Raw genomic sequence first — 18,658 nt, 5'->3', positions numbered from 1 at the left:
GAACGTTCAGATTAATTTGTTCGCTACTGTATCTAACACCTTAATCACAACTACAAACGCAGACTTGGTCTATAATTTGAAGCCTCAAGTCTTATCTTCACATTCTTTGTAAACTGGAATAACTTTACCTGCATTTCCACTCCTTAGAGACTCACTCTTAAGTTCAACAAATGTAATTTCTGAATACTTTCATAAGATTTTTCTTCAGATGCGACGACTAGGAAATTACGGAGGATCTATAGACCATAGACTTTTATTTGGACACACGAACTGACTCTTAAAAATCCGCAATGAAAATTAATTTGTTTTACAGAAAAAAAAAAGTTCCAAAAATGTTATGGTAAAAAATTGTGAAATATCGAGATTTAGGATTTTATAAATCAGCAGGCATTACTTTTTAGCCTATCTTCATGTATAGGAGTGCGCGCGCATACACACATTAGTCATTTATTGTTGCTTCCCAAGTTGCTTTTTAGGAATCTGATGACGTTAACAAAAAAAAAAAAAAAAACTTTCAAATGGAGCCGACACGGCTAACGAGTTCAGATATCACATAAATGGACGAAGGAAGTTGTTTTGGTGGTAAACGGGTCGTACTTCCTTTTTTTGCGACGCCACCCATTAGATCGTAGCAACATGCAGGTATCTAAGGTAACATAAAATGCAGGATATACATTCCATCATTTTGCGACTATAAGCGAACTGAACTGCGAGTGAATCTAGTTGCGTATTCGTTGAATTCCGTTAATAAACGCCACTTTATGGAAATTCTATTCCATAGTGTAAAAAGGTCTGAAATAATAGTTCCTTTGAAATTCAGCTTGGAGACAGGAAGGCAAAAAATAAAAGCGTGACATATTCTCCTCTGACTGCACGCGCGACCACTTTTTATGCTGTTGACGCTATTTAAACAAACAACTTTAGTTTAGTATACTACTATTGTAACAGAAGAGAAGAGTTTCTAATGTCCTTCCTTATTCCTTCGGAAGGCCATATTTTCAAAAAATGACATACGGAAACATATTTCGGATTTTTTTTTTTCTTATTGCTGGAAGGTTATTTTATAATAATAAACAAAACTATCATTAATTTTTAACCGATCTCGCATAGACTCAATTTTTATTTTAAAATTATTAACTGAAAAGAGAAGATAATTTCAAAAAGAAACGTAGCCATTATTGATTACGAAAAAGCCTTTGATAAAATTAATACACAAAAATTGTTTAAAATATTAACGGATTTAAATATACCAAACCACCTCTTACAATCTATTCAAGAAATATGTATACATGAAATAAAAAAAAGCAGTCAAATTAAAACAATTTTCAGAATGAAAAGAAATATCAAATGGAGAACTGCAAAGATGTACCCTATCACCCTACTTTTTAATAGATATATAAATAAAACAATCTGGAAAGAGCATAACCCATGGTATACAAATTAACCCACATATAAATATAGATAAACTATTATTTGCAGATGATCAAACTATATTAGCTATATCAGAAGATTTACAAAAATCAGTTGAATCAAATGAAATTTCAGAAGAATATACTATGAGAATATCTAGAGTAAAGACAAAAATAATGGCTTTCAAAGGAGAAAATCTAATAAGGAGCAAAATAAATGAGACATGATAAAATATTCGAATACTTTCAAATACCTAAGTTGTAATTTATCATATGAAGATGAAAAAGATAGACATTAAGATAAAGTTTTGTTTCAGTAAATTATCATTATTATAATTACGTGATATCTCCAAGGGCTAGTCGCGGGAGGCCTCTTCTGCTACACATATCTCTGTCTTCCCTACTACTTAATTCTCCACCTACACATAACACCACTACCGCCATCTTCACCACCAACAGTATTTCTTGTCTGTAAATTACGTGTGTTCTCATGGCCGATTTGCCATGAAATGGAAAAGCATAATGGATACTACTTCTGCTGAACAATGTCCATGGAAATATCGGTGAAAGAGAATGCATTAGCTGACCAGCTATGAGACAGTGGTTGAAGAGTCTGTGAGAGAGAGAGGATTCACTAGTCAACTGAACTACTCTCTTTCTGAAGCTGAAGACTATAGAAGTGACGTGATTATGCCAAGAAAGGCTAGGAATAAGTCAGACTGAAAAGAGCGATCTGGCTTTGAAAAGTTGAGTCATATCAAAAGATAAGGAGGGGGGTGTGGTCCGTGGAGAACCGAGTTTTTTTTTTTTTTTTTTTTTTTTTTTTTTTTTTTTGCGCGGAAAAAAAAAAAAAGAGCTTGCTTTAGAAGCAGTAAAGTCACTAAACCGTTATCTCACACATGAAGAACGGCGCAAAAATCAGTGTTTAGAACATTTGTGGTAGATGATCTTGAAGCTTTAAATGTTTGAGCAATGCAAGTGTTGCGATATGACTAGGATGAGTGAAGAGTTGTGAACAGCGTTTGAGATTAGGTAGAGCAAGTCATTTATGTATATGAATAAGAGGGTGGGTGAAATAATAGAACCCTGAGGAACACTTGCATTAACAGGAAAACCTGAAGTGAAAACACCTTCCACCATCACGCGTAGTGAACGAGCTGAGAGAAAACTGGCAAATCAACTATAAAGGGAACTCGTGAGCCACAAAAAGTCTAAATTGGGAGATTAAAAATTAAGCATTCATGTGACATGCAGTATCGAATCGTACATAAGCAGCATCCGTGTGGCATAAAGAATCATACATAATAATGGGTAAACTTATCAGACGAGTGTTTATTTTGTGTAGGAAATAAAAACGTCCTCTGAATTATATCTGATATTTCAACACTTAATATTAAAATGAACACTAAAATATCTTGAATTTACTGATACGAATACCAGTTATGATATAAACATAACTGGTATCCATATATTCAGGTGGCAGAGCCAGACTGCTACAGTAATAAGAAAAGGAATTAAAAATATTAAGTTTCATGATGCTCATTGTTTGATTATTCTTCTCGCCTCAACCTATTGATTGGTGGGGAACATTGGCTGTTGATAGTGGCAGCACAAAAGAGAAGACCACTGTTTTATTAATATAACAAATAAGTTCAATAAGAGCATCAATAAAAAGGCCTTGTGACGTTTCTTCTTCCATAATGCTGGCTACCAAAAGAAAGACCGTTATACGTTCATTTATAGGCCCTTATTTTTCAAATGGTTCCCGAATTAGATCATCTTTGCCACAGATAGGCATGTTTTTTTTCAGAAATAACTCCCATGTCAGAAAAAAATTACCACAGAATTTACATTATTTCAGACAATAATACGAGTGTTATGATTTAGGATCATGAGATGGAAGCTGGGATACCATGAAACACGGTGTGGCAGGTATATTCAAGGGCTACGAATCTAGCTACCTACTTCTCTATATTACTATTTATTTTCAAGTATAACTAATTTAATAAGCAAAAAACTGATTCCTGTATTTCAATTGTTTTAATTTTTTTTTTTTTCAAATGGATGCCGAATACTATTTAAATTGCTGTTAAAAGAAATATAATCTAATGTGACAAGTTTATTTAGTCCAGAGAACGTAAAACTTTTGGTAAAACATACACACATATATATATACATATATATATATATATTAAAATTTCCAGATAACACTCAGGTTTGGCTGGCATTACTACAGTAAACTATGAATAACATTTACTGATACGAAGGAAGAAATGTCTAATTATAATATTTCATTTATATGTTATTAAATGTTCATATCAAATAAAAAGTAATATCAAATAAAAAAACTCTTCATAATATTTAAATTAAAGTTAAGAATCACGTTTGAAGCAAATCTTAACTAATTTTGCAAATCGCAAAATTTTGGGGAATGTTAGCAGTATTAAATAACACATTTTAAGCTGATTTGTTGGTTAATAATGTTTACATACATTTTGGACATAGCAGTAAAAAATATTTACAAGACATGCTTTTCAGAGAGTATATATTAATATGCCTATTTTGAAATAATCTAACATTCGCATTTAAGATCTTCATAAACAGTTTCTTCAGTCATTATGAGAAAATTATCAGAATATGCATTCCGAAACTGCGCCAAGCACAATTAGGATGGCGGTTCAAAAGTATTTCGTAACTGCGAGATGTATATCCGTCGATGTGTATTCAAATTCAGCAGTTTCATAAACGAATCATTTCACAAAAGCGACTGGCTTAACACCACAAAATGTACACTTCATTTGATATTATGAATAGCAATTGCTCATTAATTTTTATGTGTTGGAAAGAAGTCACCCTGCGCTCCAACAGGTTGAGCAGGTCTAATTATTAAACTCTCAGTATCTTCCTGAAGGATTGCGGGGGGGGGGGGATCCATACAGGGTATAGATTTTTTTAAACTTTTTATAACATTCCTGAAAAATCTATTACGTATAGTAAGAGTGAAACAAATAATTTGTCAACTAACTTAAATATTTACATGCCGAAGTTTCGCCTGGTAGTTAACATTATCTAGCCACTCGAATGGCACAATCTCCAGAAAGCAAAAACAGACCTACAAGCAAGGACAATGAAGTGCAACGAAGCTGGAGGCAACCGTTATGCCCCCTTGAAACAATCTTCTGGAGTTAACGTTGAGAGGAAGATTTACGCTGAATCACTTTACGGCTCTAAAGTAATCAAAAATAGCAAACAACCAGTGATGCATTTCAAGAGCATACCAAACACATTCAAGAACCTAGGATCTCTAGTCATGTGAATGTACAATAGATAGGGTTTCAGAGGACATCTGCTAGATAGGGCATGGCTGTGAAAGGATTCCAATTTGAAATTTTTGAAGATTTCAAAAAATGCGTCTGCACTGTAGCGTGAAATTATTCCAGATATATCCGCTCCCTCTTGTCAAGAATCCCTACCCCACAAGTGCATTGATATTTCAGATAGGTCCCCATAATGTGAACTCTTGATAAGCAATATAATCTTTAATGAACGAGTGGGATGTGTGTGTATGTCATGATTGGACTGCTGTTTTAGTGGTTCTTCGTTAAAAAAAAAGGTTAATGTCTTGCCGACCTGGTTGGCCGAGCGGTTAGCGTATCCGCTCTCCAGCCAAAAGGCTGAGGATTCGAATCCCACCGTGGGCATGGATGTTTGTGATTGTCTGTGAAAGCACTAGTGGTGATAGTAGGTGGTAGATCACTTTCCTTAGTATTTCCCATAATGTAAAGCACATCTCCTTGCGGAGATGTATGATGCTATACATTATGGGGGGGGGGGGGGGGAATCACTAACCAGACCGGGTATTGAAATAATGTTGGATTCAATGTCCACTTAATTTAAATAATTTAGCATCGCCGAAGTAAAGCCTTTTGGCTCTTTATTTCAGTACAATATAAATTGTAAGTTGTCTACATATCTTGTCACTTTTCATATGCCATTCGAGGATTAGATTTCGTTAATATTCCTCGTAATTCTCCAACTTTCTATTTCAATCTGATCTTGATTAAATGATTCTGGAGTCAGGGGTATCTGTGAAAACTGAAGTGAAAACAGAGGACGATCGCATTGTTTTCAAATTTCATTTGTCACACCAATGCACGACATAGTCACGCATTAACTATTTTTAATTTATCTTTACTTTGTTGTCACAAATGATTGTGATTAATTCTTAAGTGAAGGTACAGTAATATTTATCTGGTACGTTTTCAACCTAGCGTACAGGATAAAATACTTTCCTAAAACGGAAAATTCAGGATTTAAAAAAAGAAAGAAAGTACTAATTCTTCTTGGCCCTTGTTAGTCATGAATTTGAGATCAAGGACATCTCATGCAAATACAGAAATTATGATTAATTAACAACACGTAGGTTGGAATATTATTACAAACTTCCATTATGCGAACTTCTTTCACACAGTAGGTGGCAAATGCCATGTGACACTAACTGCGTGAAGTGAATGAGAAATAAACTGGAACTTGCTGCGAGAGAGAAAAAAACTGAAGACAAAGATACTAAAGCGCAAATGCACTGTGGTCGCACTATCAATTAAAAGAAAATTCTAGGCTTGGCGCAATGGCGAAGATTTATTTTATTTTTATTACTTATTTTCAGTGTTATAAAGGGTGAAAGTGATTTCTGCAATATGCATTAAACAACGATCGCATTTTAAAATTCACAAAAAAAACTTTAAAAAATACTTCGAAGTTTCACAACTGCATGATTTTCATGGTCACAGTTTTCACTTCGCTAAAACACTCAGACTCATCGTAAGCAATAAATTCCTTTAAGAGGGGTGTTAAAAAAAAAGTATATCTTTACGTGGATACAAGACTGTCAAATAAAATTGTAACACTTTTCTATATTCCTATAAAAGCAAATTTGCTGCTCTTTTTTTTTTAACACTATTTCTTGTAAGAGAGTAGATATATATATATACACAATTGAATATATAAAAATTACTTATACATAAATGATTTTTGGTCATAACCTATGCAACTCTGAGAAGACCCTTTAATTCCAACTGTTGCAACCATCACCACGGAGAGGCAATAAGGAAGTCGCAGTTAAATAAAACAGAGCATGAAAGAGAATACTTGATCTCCGATTTCTCATCACGCAAAACAGACAAACAAGTCAGAAATGTGTCTACAATTAACAGCATAATACACTGACTCATAGCCTTGGTTGCTTCTGGGTAACTCCAAACAAATCAACCATTTAGCCAGTAAGTGCATACGAAATAACAAAATTGAAATAATATTATACAAAATCTATAACCGTTAGTAATACTGAGAACATGCTACTGAGGTACATCGCTTGAAAAGAAATCAGTGGAAAACAAAAGAAAACATAATATGAGAAAAAAAAAGGAAAAAAAAAACAGCCAATGCGCCTGTTAATAAGACGAGGACCTTTCGCTGCAATGACTACAACAATTCTACAAGTATGTCCCGTAGGATTTACGATAGCAATCAATGGGAATTTTGGACCATTCTTCCTGTACGCATGTAATGAGGTCCTGGACTGTTGTGGAGCCGACGTTCCTTGACTTCACCCGACACTCCAATTCATCCCAGAGATGTTCAATAGGGTTAAGATCAGGCTCTATGGATCTGAGTCAAGTGTGGTGACGTTCATGTCCACAAACCACACAGAGCATTAGCCTTGTCTTGCTGAAAGAGACAATGGTCAGTTCCGTAGAAACGCAGGAAACATTGCATTGTCTGGAATGTTCAGATATCTCTCGGAGTTCAATATTCGTGGCACTACAAACACAGGTCTGAGATCAAACAAAGAAAAACAGGACCATAACATCACATCGCCGTCTCCGAATTTCATAGTTGGGGGTTATGCACTCTTTTAAGAGACGTTCACCAAGCATCCGCATCCACACCCGTCCATCTGCTCGGTAGAGGGTGTAGCATGATTCGTTCTCCATTAAACAGCTTTCGCATCCCACTGTACACGTTCTTTTTGTACCATTGAAGACGACGCTGCATGCTGGTCCGGGTAATGTGGAGATTGCATACTGCGGTCCTACCATGGGAACCTATGTTTTGAGTCTCGGTTCGGAATATTTTTGTGCAGATTCGTGTTCAGGTTGATGCCCGGAACTCTGCATTGAATGTGTCGGTCGACAAATTGTGATTTTTACATATTATGCTTCGTAACACCCTACGGTCACGTTTGGTGAGTCGTCTACTGCAGGTAGCACTTGCAGATGACTCCCTACGCTTCAATCTCAGTATAGTATTCCTGATTATTCACATGGAATGGCCCAATTTGTCCACAATTTACCGAACAGATAAGCCTGCAACATGGCATCCTATCACAGCGCCTCTTTCAAACTCCGTCGGTCCACCCTTCTCGCAGCATTTCATTAGCACATAGTTGCATTGACTTGGGAGCATCATATTCCTCCTATTTATGCCGGCTATAAACATGTGACTCGTCACATGGAACGATGCACCTTGCCCATGGAGGGGGGGGGGGGGTCCGTTGACTTCTTTTTTTTTCCAAACAGTGTAATTTCGCTATCAGTTATCTCATTGAACAAATCTATTGTTCAGTACAAAAATGTATATGATCCTAATCCGGAACGATGTAGCCACATAAGATTATCAACAATTTATGTGCGATCTGCAGGATTTACATGGCCTGAGGTGTGTTACTAAATATCCTTATCGATTCCAGATGAAGTCCAATATAGCCTCTTGGAAACAAGCTTACAAAAATATCAGCCAGCATGAAACTTATGCCGGCTGATAGGTATTTGCTTACTGGTAGATATTTTTTTTAAGTTGGTATAAAAAAGTGATATGAGAATTATATTACGTTTCTATTTTATTGTGAAAAAAAAAGAAGAAAAAAATTGGTAACTAGCTAATCTAAGTATGCGAGAAATAAGGCTGTGTAAACAGATGTTTGACACTGTTTTAAGATTTAAGTGGACTGATGTAGTGCAAAGTGCCTTGGAAGACCAAAACGTTTGGAGAAAAACTGTTCACACAAAGAAGTTAGTAATAGTGTAAATTTGTGTCCAATTATAGCGCCTTGTACACCTTGAATATCAGGAATGTTGTGATTATTCATTTACTATTAGTCAACCGAAAGTCTGAAGTGAAAACGACGTTTCTCCATCTATAAAAGAAATATGATTTCTTCAAATGGTTGAGGAAATGAAAATAATTTTCGAAGAGATCTAGAATTTGCGAAAAATTCAATCCAAGATGGAGAAAAAGTAGAAAGACAAAGCATTTTAAAAAGTAGCCTGCCTGCCTGCTTGGCCGAATAGTTAATATACTAGCTCTACAACCGACAGACTACGGGTTCAAAGCCCGTCACGGACATGGACGGTTGTCTCTTAGATGGAAAATGATTTTCATTGCTCGATGTGAGACTACCACCCAGTTTACTGCATATCTGAAGTGGCTTTAAAAAAAAAAAAGCAATGTTTGGTATGTAGAGCTGAATTTAGGATTATGTATAAAAACAAATAAATAAATAAATATAAAAGTTTTAAAAAAGCTTAGCCTACCCACGGGGCTGATGTACTATAGGTTAATGAGCTTTCGTGATGGAAGTGACATAAATAAAGTTTACTGCAATAATTTGACAGATCTTGGGACCAGAGGATAAACAATGACAATGAATTCAACATCGATTTGTGCGATGAAAATTTGTAAACTATATTTTAGGAAGTACAGTATAACGTCTTTGCCTTTAATATTCACAGGAGACAGCTGTGGTTGGTTGGGTTTTTTGAAATTACCTGACGGAAGCAACTACTGCTACGAGGCAAGTATATTGGCTTTATCTGTGTGTTTGTTCTGGGCGGCTGTCTATTTTGTTATGCAAAAAACGCGAGATTCCAGGAGGTAAAGATCTACCACCGTCGTATGAGACTGTCTAACTCATCTCCAGTGGAAAAGCCCTTATACGAGTAAAGTTTCTTCGTTCTAGACAGGATTCAAATCTCTTTCTAGCCAAAAGGCATCACTGATACCTACTGAATTATCGGAAAACAGAACATGCCCAAAAAAATTTTATTCACTGTATAAATTTTGTTCAAATGATTCGTCACTAAAGCAATGTTTGGTTTTGATTAATGATTCACGACTAAAGCAAATTTCTCAATTTGGCTCTATATCATAAAAACTTAGAAAACTGTGTCGCCATCCCTTTCATTAGCTAAAAACTGAAGCCAGGCCAGAGAGAACGCAACTAAACGCTAATCTTTGAACAATAGGTTTACTTTCATAAAATACACATTTTTGTTTATAAAAGGTGGCAAGCTAACTGTAAATAATTTTAACAGATAAGTGGCTGTAGCTGGGCCTAAAGATATGATGCCCATAAACACGATATGTTAGAATTATATTTAAAAAAAATACCACTTTGAGGGCACACACGAGTCCATATGGTTGCGAATTTTACTGAATATATCGAAAGCTTGAAGAAACTAATGAACAGGAATAAATGCTCGAATAAAAAGCTAGTAATATTTAGACATTTAAATATTCACCAAATCATTGGAGCCTGAAAAGAGGACATAGAACATCTCTTTGGAATCGATATATAATGGACAGATAATTATAGCAAATGAAGCATCATTACAACACACACAGAGAATTGACGTTGACGGAGAGTTTCGTCAACGTCAATTCACAACACTATGTTTAGAGTTCCGCCTGCCATCATTACATCAGGAAACTGATGAAATAATTTACATGATAAGAAACAGGAAGAGAATGTCATCCAACAAATAGGCTTTCTTTCGGTAACTACAACCCTTTTTTTTTATTATTCTTATTTACGTATTTCTGTTAGTCATGTACTCTTGAGCTTAGCACCTATTCCAAATTTCTGCGCTTGATAATTATTAAAGAATTAAGTCTTGAATTTTGTAAAAAATCTTTATTTAAGGCTTCATGCTAGTAAATATAGATTTAAAAAATCATGAATGCAATTTCTATACTATTTTGATTTATTTGTGAAGTTCACCGAGTTCCTGAATGGAAATGAAATTTGGACAATCAATATTCATTAATATATATATAAAATACAACCTACACAATGACATAACTGGCGTGTAAAATATGCAAATCTCTTCCCTGGAAGAACTCGTTATGCAACGAAGTGTGTTTCCCGAATTCAGAAGAAAGAATTTTACATGTATAACGAAATACATTCCTGGTATTTATCCTGAAGCCTAGAAAATACCCAAAATATTCCCAAGAAGAACGACAATTACATTAACTTAATAGATATCAGTCAACTTCTAAACCACTTGGAAGCATCTCAACTAATAAACGACGCATCTTATGGATATCCTTGCAGTCGATCAGAGGGAAATCACCTACCATTTATGGTACAGAAAACGTTTATGAAATTGAAGTAGTTGCGCCTGTTATCTCTAAGGTTTGGTGCACTGGCCTATTAAGTAAGTTCTCTTATGACATATCTAATCTCAAGTAAGTGCAATGGATGGATAATTGTATCTTTATATCCTAATTAACTAATAGGATATTAAGACTCCGTTCTTTCGCATATTGTCCCCTTCTGTCTGTATATCAATAACTTTGCCTCGGTTAATTGTAAATTCGATCACCCATTTGCTAATAGCAATACATTGCACTAATCTTTCCCATTTCACAAACTTTGCACTATGCATATCAACAAAACAGAATATATACTTCTGTCACTTTGAATACTGATCTCAAAATCATTCTTCAGTGGATTTCAGATAACCTTGTTATCTTCATTACCAGAAAACTCAATCCCATCTTGTTTCTTGCAAAAAAAACTATTCTCCAACTATTACTTTTAATAATACATTATCTAAAAAAAACGAAAATTTTTCTTCTTGGGATAAATTTAATCTTCAAACTTTCTTGGCATAAACATAAGACATGCATCATTTCCTGAGCATCCAAGCAATTAAGTCCTCTTTCGTTTCAGATGTTATCACTTTAACTCTGATCAACTACTATATTAAACTGCAAATCGCTCCAACTAATGAACATTTCTCACACATCGGACGGTATCCCATGAGATCCCTAAAATTCTTCAATTAATGAGAAGAGAAAAAATTAGTTTCATTATCTCATCTCTCACTCTCCGATTCTTTCACGCAGACATCCAGTTCCTAGGGTTATTTCCACAGTTGCTGTATATTTGCAACTGCAATCTGTCAGTTCCCCTCCGCGTTTTCGCTAAATCTGTCAAGACATGTTCAACAGTTTATAACCACTCATTCACATTGCAAATTCAGAACAAGTTTTTCCTTCCTCTTCATTCCCTCTTTCTACTGCTATCCTTTGTTGCAGCATTACCCTTAAATATTGCCTAAAAATTACAACCAGAAGATTTCTCATATTATAGTGTTCTTCGGCATTTCATTGTACTTTACTTTGTGCGTGTGTTATATAATTTCCAAGTTTAAAAAAATATCGGCACAATCTGAACGAAACAAAAATCTGTTTTCAACCTGCTGTACTTCTAAACCTCAGTAAATATCCGCTATTTATCTACATAATATCCACATAAGCCTTAAAAAAGCACTATTTCTAAAATCTATATATGCTAAGGAAAGCCTCCATAGCTTAGTCGGTTTTGGCGAAGCCGTTTGAAAAGACCAGAATTCTATCTAGGACGCGAAAATCTGTAGGCTTTTCAACTGAAGATGAGGGTTAAACATTTCACACGGAGGTGAAAGGGTTTTCCTCCCTGAAAATCTGGTATATCACACAAACCGGAAAACAGACATAAAATATATATATATTTAGCCATAAGACTAACCACCTTATCTCAGAAATTATGGTTACAAAAACCTAAGAATGCTTGCCAGCTGTGGGCCTGTAAGTACTGCGTGGTTGGTCTCATTAACCTCGAGGTTAAATGGATTTTTTTTTTTTTTTTTTAACTAAATATGTAATGCATTTTTCTGTGTCTACTCATTCAATTCAGCGATAAGATTGATGTGGCACTACCCAGCGGCGCACTCTGAGGGGACGGGGCCTTCCCCCTCAAAGAAAAAGGAAAAAAAAACTAGAAAATTTTCCAAAAATCTTTTCCTAATTAAAATTCATTTTATTTATTTATGTTGTGTCGTGTCTTCTATTTATATACTACTTATGAATTAGCGATCATTGCAGATGCTCAGTCATAGGTCGTATGCGATGGGTGTATTCTCAAATCGTCTACTCAACTCTCCCCTCCCCCCCAAAGATTAAATCCTGAGGGCGCTACTGGCACTACCTTATCTCAGCTGATTATTTGAATCAGCAATGTTTAACCTGTTAAAGAAAATGAACAGTCTTGGAAGGCAAATAATCACCTACGTTGGAAGATAGGTCTGTTTTCTAGAATAGCACACGTCGGACTATTTCAGTTTCCATCAAAGAAGAGACTGCTTCCGGACAGAAAACTGGTACAACATTTTTGGGGAACATGCCTTGTTCCCCAAAAATGGCACTTGTTTTTTTATGTTTTTTTTTTTTTTACTCCTTTCATCCCGTTACATATCCAATATTCTTTTCTACCCTTCTCAGATCTTTCTCTTAACCTTTTTCCCTTTCAATTATAGCCATGTTTGGTTGATTATGTTCCTTCTCTTTTTATTCGTAGCTGGATTCGAATTTCCCGCCCTCGGAATTTTTCTATTAATAAAATATAAATAATAATAATAATAAGCAAACGCCTTTTATTCCCTTATAAGGAGTAGGCGAGGCCTTTTGGAGAATGAGTGGGCAGTTCAGTCTCCACCGGTAGCCAATTAGAAATAGCTTGCCTCTATCACTAATTATAGGCGCCACCGATGAAGAGACCGACAAACAAGTGCTGCCAAATCTTGGTACCTAACCCTAACAGGATGTTACTATCCATTGGCGTCCGCAAAGAGGGCGCAAACGAGGAACTCGTCTCCTCTGGGATCTACTTTTGAAAAAAAAAATTAAAGAATTAAATAAAAATTTATTTATGTAATTATTTGTCTCCAAGCTTTGCCCTCCCCTGAAAAATTTTCTGCCGACGCCCATATTACTGTCTGAAATAATGTGGGTTCTACGGTCGATTTTCTTAAGTTTACAGGATTAAAAAACAGAGTTTCCGCAAGAAAAAACGCACTTGCTCGTACCAGAGATTGACTAACTAGGGAACCGGTCGAAGAAAGGCTTAGGCTCGAACCACAAGTCCATCTTCGTGCAGCCTAGCGCAGAGGAAGCAAGCACCACTTCCACTGAGCTACACAGGTCTTTTAACAATATTTCTTATTTTGTTTTTTATTCCTTGTATTTCTAATTTATGCAATTTTTATATTGATATTTTTGTCGCTTATCATAATTTTAATTACTGCTTTTCTTGGATCCTCTTTTACACTCATGTCTACATCTTTGGGAATACACCGCAGATTTATATACTGTATATTCTTGTACTTTTCATTAATTTTAATTATTCAATAATAGTTTTTCGGTAGTCCTACCTTGTGTTAAATATTTACATCTTTTTCGTATGTACGTGTGCTTTGTCTTCTTAGCTCTCTTACGTTTCTGAAATTTATCTTGTGTTACCACACTCTTCAGCCGGCCTGGTTGACAGTGTAGTTAGCGTATCCGCTCTCCTGTCAAGAGGCTGCGGGTTCGAATCCCACCTAGGCATGGATGTTTGCGTTTGTCTTCCACCTTCATACATTCCTTCGCCCAAGTATATACACTCTCTCTCAAGACGGACTTGGTCACCATGGGAGAAGTAGACCCAACCCTCTCGCAATTTGAGAGGCCTTCACCCTGGAAGTGGGTTGAAAAGACAGGCTGATCATCACCACGCTCTTCGGGATGTTTTTTTTTTTTTTTGTATTAATTTCATTCTACTTTTAGAATAATTTATTTAATTCTCGCGTAGCATTTCATGTAATGACTGTTGTATATATCGATCACTCAAAATGATAGAATTTACAATTACTTAACTGAATGAATAAAATCAACTGGAAGTAAATCAAAACTGTATTAATGCCTGGCACAAATCTACTTCGATATCCCAGAATTCTGTCGTTTTCGCTGGGCATTTTGTATAGATACATTCATGAAGAAACATCCATGCCAACAGTTTATAATCCAATCCCATATTCTCCAATCCATCCAACGTGCTGTATTCTGTGAAAAGCCTTATCAAAATCCAAAAGTATCATGGTGTATATATCGATTCTCCTTGTCTAACCCAGTGATAACATTATGGAATGTGAGCAAGTTGCTAAAACACGACCTTCCCTTAGAAAACCCATGCTGTTCATTGCAAAGTGGAGATTCTCTGTCAACTCATTTCTGAATGCGACCTCTAATCAATTTTACCAAACTCTTCACCACCACTCTTGAGATACTGATTGGTCGATAGTTGGATACATCAGTCTTTGCACCACCCTTGTGTAATGGGATTGCCATACATTCTTTCCACTGCTGTGAAATCTTCCTTGTTCTGAGAATGAAATTATATATCCAGGTCAAAGGAATAGCCAGTTCATCTGAACATCTGTGCTGATAGCCCATCAGTTCCTATTTCAGATTCAGTTTGTACAACAGCTACTTCCTCCTCGTACACATACTTTTTTTTTCTTACAGTGAAGAGGTAGCGGTGAGTTCAATGTTGCATATACCAGGTTGATAGCTTTTAGAAAAATGGCTACTCATTAGTTAAACAAAGCTCTTCTGCATCAGTCATCCGCATACTATCTGCATTCAGATTCGTCCTTTCTTTTACTTGCAGCATAACGATAGAATTCCTTTTAACATGCACAGCCAGTTTCTTTTCATACCCAGACTTAGCTTTCCCATACAATAAGCACTGTCGATATCCTTCCCATCCAACTACTGATATTATGGCGCAGAAACCAGCGTACTCCTCAGGTGGTCATAATTTCTAGTTTTGTAGTTCAGCGATCACTGTCACCAACCAGAGGCAGACGAGTTACGTCTTTAACTGAAACCCGTCCCTGCACTATAATCAGATCTAACAATCTTTGACCACGAGTTCCTTTTGTCACATGCTACTTGAGGAAGTTGTCTCGCAACAGCTCAATGAATTCAGTTTCATTCTTCTTATGCGATTCCACAGCTACCCAATAAATGTTCGGATAATTAAAGTCCCCATTATGATTATTCATTTCGCTTCCATCGTCTTTATTTGGCGAGACATTTTTCCGTCACTAGCAACCGATCCACCAGGTTTGTAAAAACATCCCACTATGTATCCGATCTTGTTAAGACTTCACCTCAAACCAGATGGCTTCAAACCCACTACCACATGAAAAACTAGTACTAGTGTTGTAGTCATTGGTCTCAACTCTAACTGGACTCAAGTGATCTGATAGCATTAGCAGCATACTCCCTCCTTTCCCATCATTTCTAAAAATATTGTACCCTTTGCAGTCGATACTAGTTAGCATGTCTGCCTCTGATAGCCAGGTCTCACTAATGCCTACAATCCGTGGTTCCAACATGCTAACCAAGGCAACAAACTCGTGTTCAGACGTAAGTTACCTGCATGGTTTTTTTTGTATACTCTTGTCTATGGTCTGCATGACACAATTCGACAAACTTGTAGATTTCTGTTCTTATCTAGTTCCTTACTTATGCAGCCATCTTTACACATGTTTAATAGGTCTGAACCGAACGAATACACAATCGTTCTCTTTTCTTAATCATTTCCATAATAATAACAACCATTCCCATCATTAACACAGTTACCTAACATTGTCGCTCTTATACATAAATTCTCACGATTCCTCTCATCATTGTTTCCCTGACTCTGTGTTATGTCTCATTATCAGTTAATAATTTTTCAAAATTTCTAATGCCAAACGTATTCAAGTGTAGGCTGTCGCTCTTATACAAATCCATTCTCTCAAACTCACTCCACACATTCAAAAACTCTTCAAAATTCGAGTCATCGAAATTCAAGGAGAACCGGCCTACCAGTCCAGAACTGGGGGAGGGGGGGCGCGCCGTAGGCGTCAGAGGGCGGAGCCCCCAGTGTGTGTGTGTGTGTGTGTGTGTGTGTGTGTGTGTGTGTGTGTGTGTGTGTGTATATATATATATATATATATATACATATACACACACACACACACACACATATATATACACACAGAGATGTGGAGTCATCTCTATCTGATAAAAAATTTACAAAATTGCTTTCAATGCCAGAAGGAGAAATTAAGAAGATTGGCATACTGATAATCAGCGCAACTTAGTTCAGTGAATAGCGTATATTAACATTTTCTTGAGCGCAATTACGTTCTCCGGCCTGCTGGTTGGCAGAGCAGTTAGCCTAATCGCTCACCAACTAACATGTCGAGAATTCGAATCCCGCCTTGGGCATGGCTGTTTGTGATCGTCTTTAGATGGGAGATGACCTTCATTACCTCGCTTACTGAAGTGACTTGAAAAAGTTCCATGTTTGGTCTCTGGATCAGGTAAAAATAAATACAGATATATAATTAATAAAAATAAAATTCTTAGCCCATCCACTGTACGAATGTACTATTGGGTTATTACAAAAATGCTTTCGTGGGTGGGAACCATATCTGCATAAAGTAATAACTAGCCCATTATTGTATTTGTGCACTTCAGAAGAAAAAAAATATTAAACTCACATATGCGAAAACACACAAGAAGGAATTTCAACGGTTAACGCATGCGAAATATGTAAAAACAAAACAAATTAAGCGACTTGAGAACGACCACTGAATTAAAAACTTATTTAATACCGTGTTGGACCTCCTAGCGACTGCCAGTAGCGATCCTTTTCCATTCCCTAGATATAGTTCGATGAGATATAGGTCGGGAACAGCTTCATTAAATGCCTCAGTCGATTGCTGCACACAGGAAGTTCTGTTTGTCTATGCAGGCCTTGTCAGACCACTGCTATCTCGTTCCTGAGACTGTCTAAGGACCACAGTTACACATCTTAGACAAACAATGTGGGTATTTTTCTACTGATTAAACACTCGGGTATCTCGCCCTTTTGAGAAACCAGTCAGCTCTGCTGTTATCCGAATAGTGGCTCCGACAATAAGCTCTTTATCGAACTCCGAAAGATCCATTGTTTTTCCTATTGTGATCAACTGGTGACGATTACTGACCGGCAGTATTCTTAAATAGCTGCCGAGAACACGTGGTGATACACTCGAGTAAGTATTCTCCGTACACACTACGTAAGTGATGTTTACGTACATCTGTATAAAGGTTTCTAATTCAGTTACCGGTATGCGTAGCATATATGATCGAGTATGCTTTCAGGATCCACACATCTACCAGTGGATTTCTAATTAAAAAATCGACAATTTTCGATATACAGTATACCGACTCTTCTGCACCTAGAAACTTACGAAGGCTGGATGTTGGTGTACTATTAACACTAATAGCTAGTGATGTTGCAGATATTTTCCTTCAACACCGTGAAAGACTATAAGAAAAATCGTATAGAAATAAAATTCCTGTATTCAAGTGGAATTAGAAGTTATTAAATTTTCATCCACATTGAGAAAGCCTAAGTTGAATTTCTAGTTAACTAATACTGCTTTAACAAGAAAGAAAGAGAATGAACACGAATTTGATTTGCATTCATTCAAAAATCAAAAGTTATTGATTCTAAAAAAAGCTAAGTAATGAATCTTATTCACTACAGCAGGGCAATCCTATCAATTTTTTCCCGGTTATTTCAAATTACTGAAATAACCGGGAAAAAACGAATGGGGTAATAATCCATTGAGCATTTGCGAGGGGGGAAAAATACAACAATATCCGCTAATTCAATAGCTGATGTAAATTTTATAGAAACGAGTCTATTATTAAGAAAAATGGATTAAATGCTAAACTGCTTAAATTTCAAAATATTTCTTTAAAAAACACGCCCCTATCAGGACCAGAATCATTAGCACTGGGCTTTAAAAATGACAATGGAAAATTAACATGGTTTCCTGTATTAAAAATGGACTGAACGCGGGAGTTCCCTTCATTAGTTATTGGGAAATCAGTATCAAGCATCTTGAAAAAAATATTATCTGTCAAGTTTATTATCGTGTTCAAAAATCAGCCAATTAATTCTACGTTTGTTTTGTTTTTTTTAGTTCAGTAAGTTGACATTTTAAAGTAAAAAAAAAAAAGTCTCTTGTTTTGGATAATGCTCTCATATGTAAATG

The 18,658-nt window shown here is 36.0% G+C and overlaps 1 protein-coding gene across 1 annotated transcript in view; it reads right to left on the bottom strand.

Annotated features, from left to right (window-relative positions):
• The window catches only part of LOC150101442 (uncharacterized), a 129,953-nt gene that overhangs the window by 68,285 nt on the left and 43,010 nt on the right, over positions 1–18,658 (bottom strand). The window lies entirely within an intron of this gene.

This window comes from Typopeltis vanoorti, chromosome 11 (genome assembly GCF_054136105.1).
Source record: "Typopeltis vanoorti isolate ZY-2024b chromosome 11, IOZ_Tvanoo_1.0, whole genome shotgun sequence".
Taxonomy (NCBI): Eukaryota; Metazoa; Arthropoda; class Arachnida; order Uropygi; family Thelyphonidae; genus Typopeltis; species Typopeltis vanoorti.
This window is presented reverse-complemented; position numbering and strand designations above follow the sequence as displayed.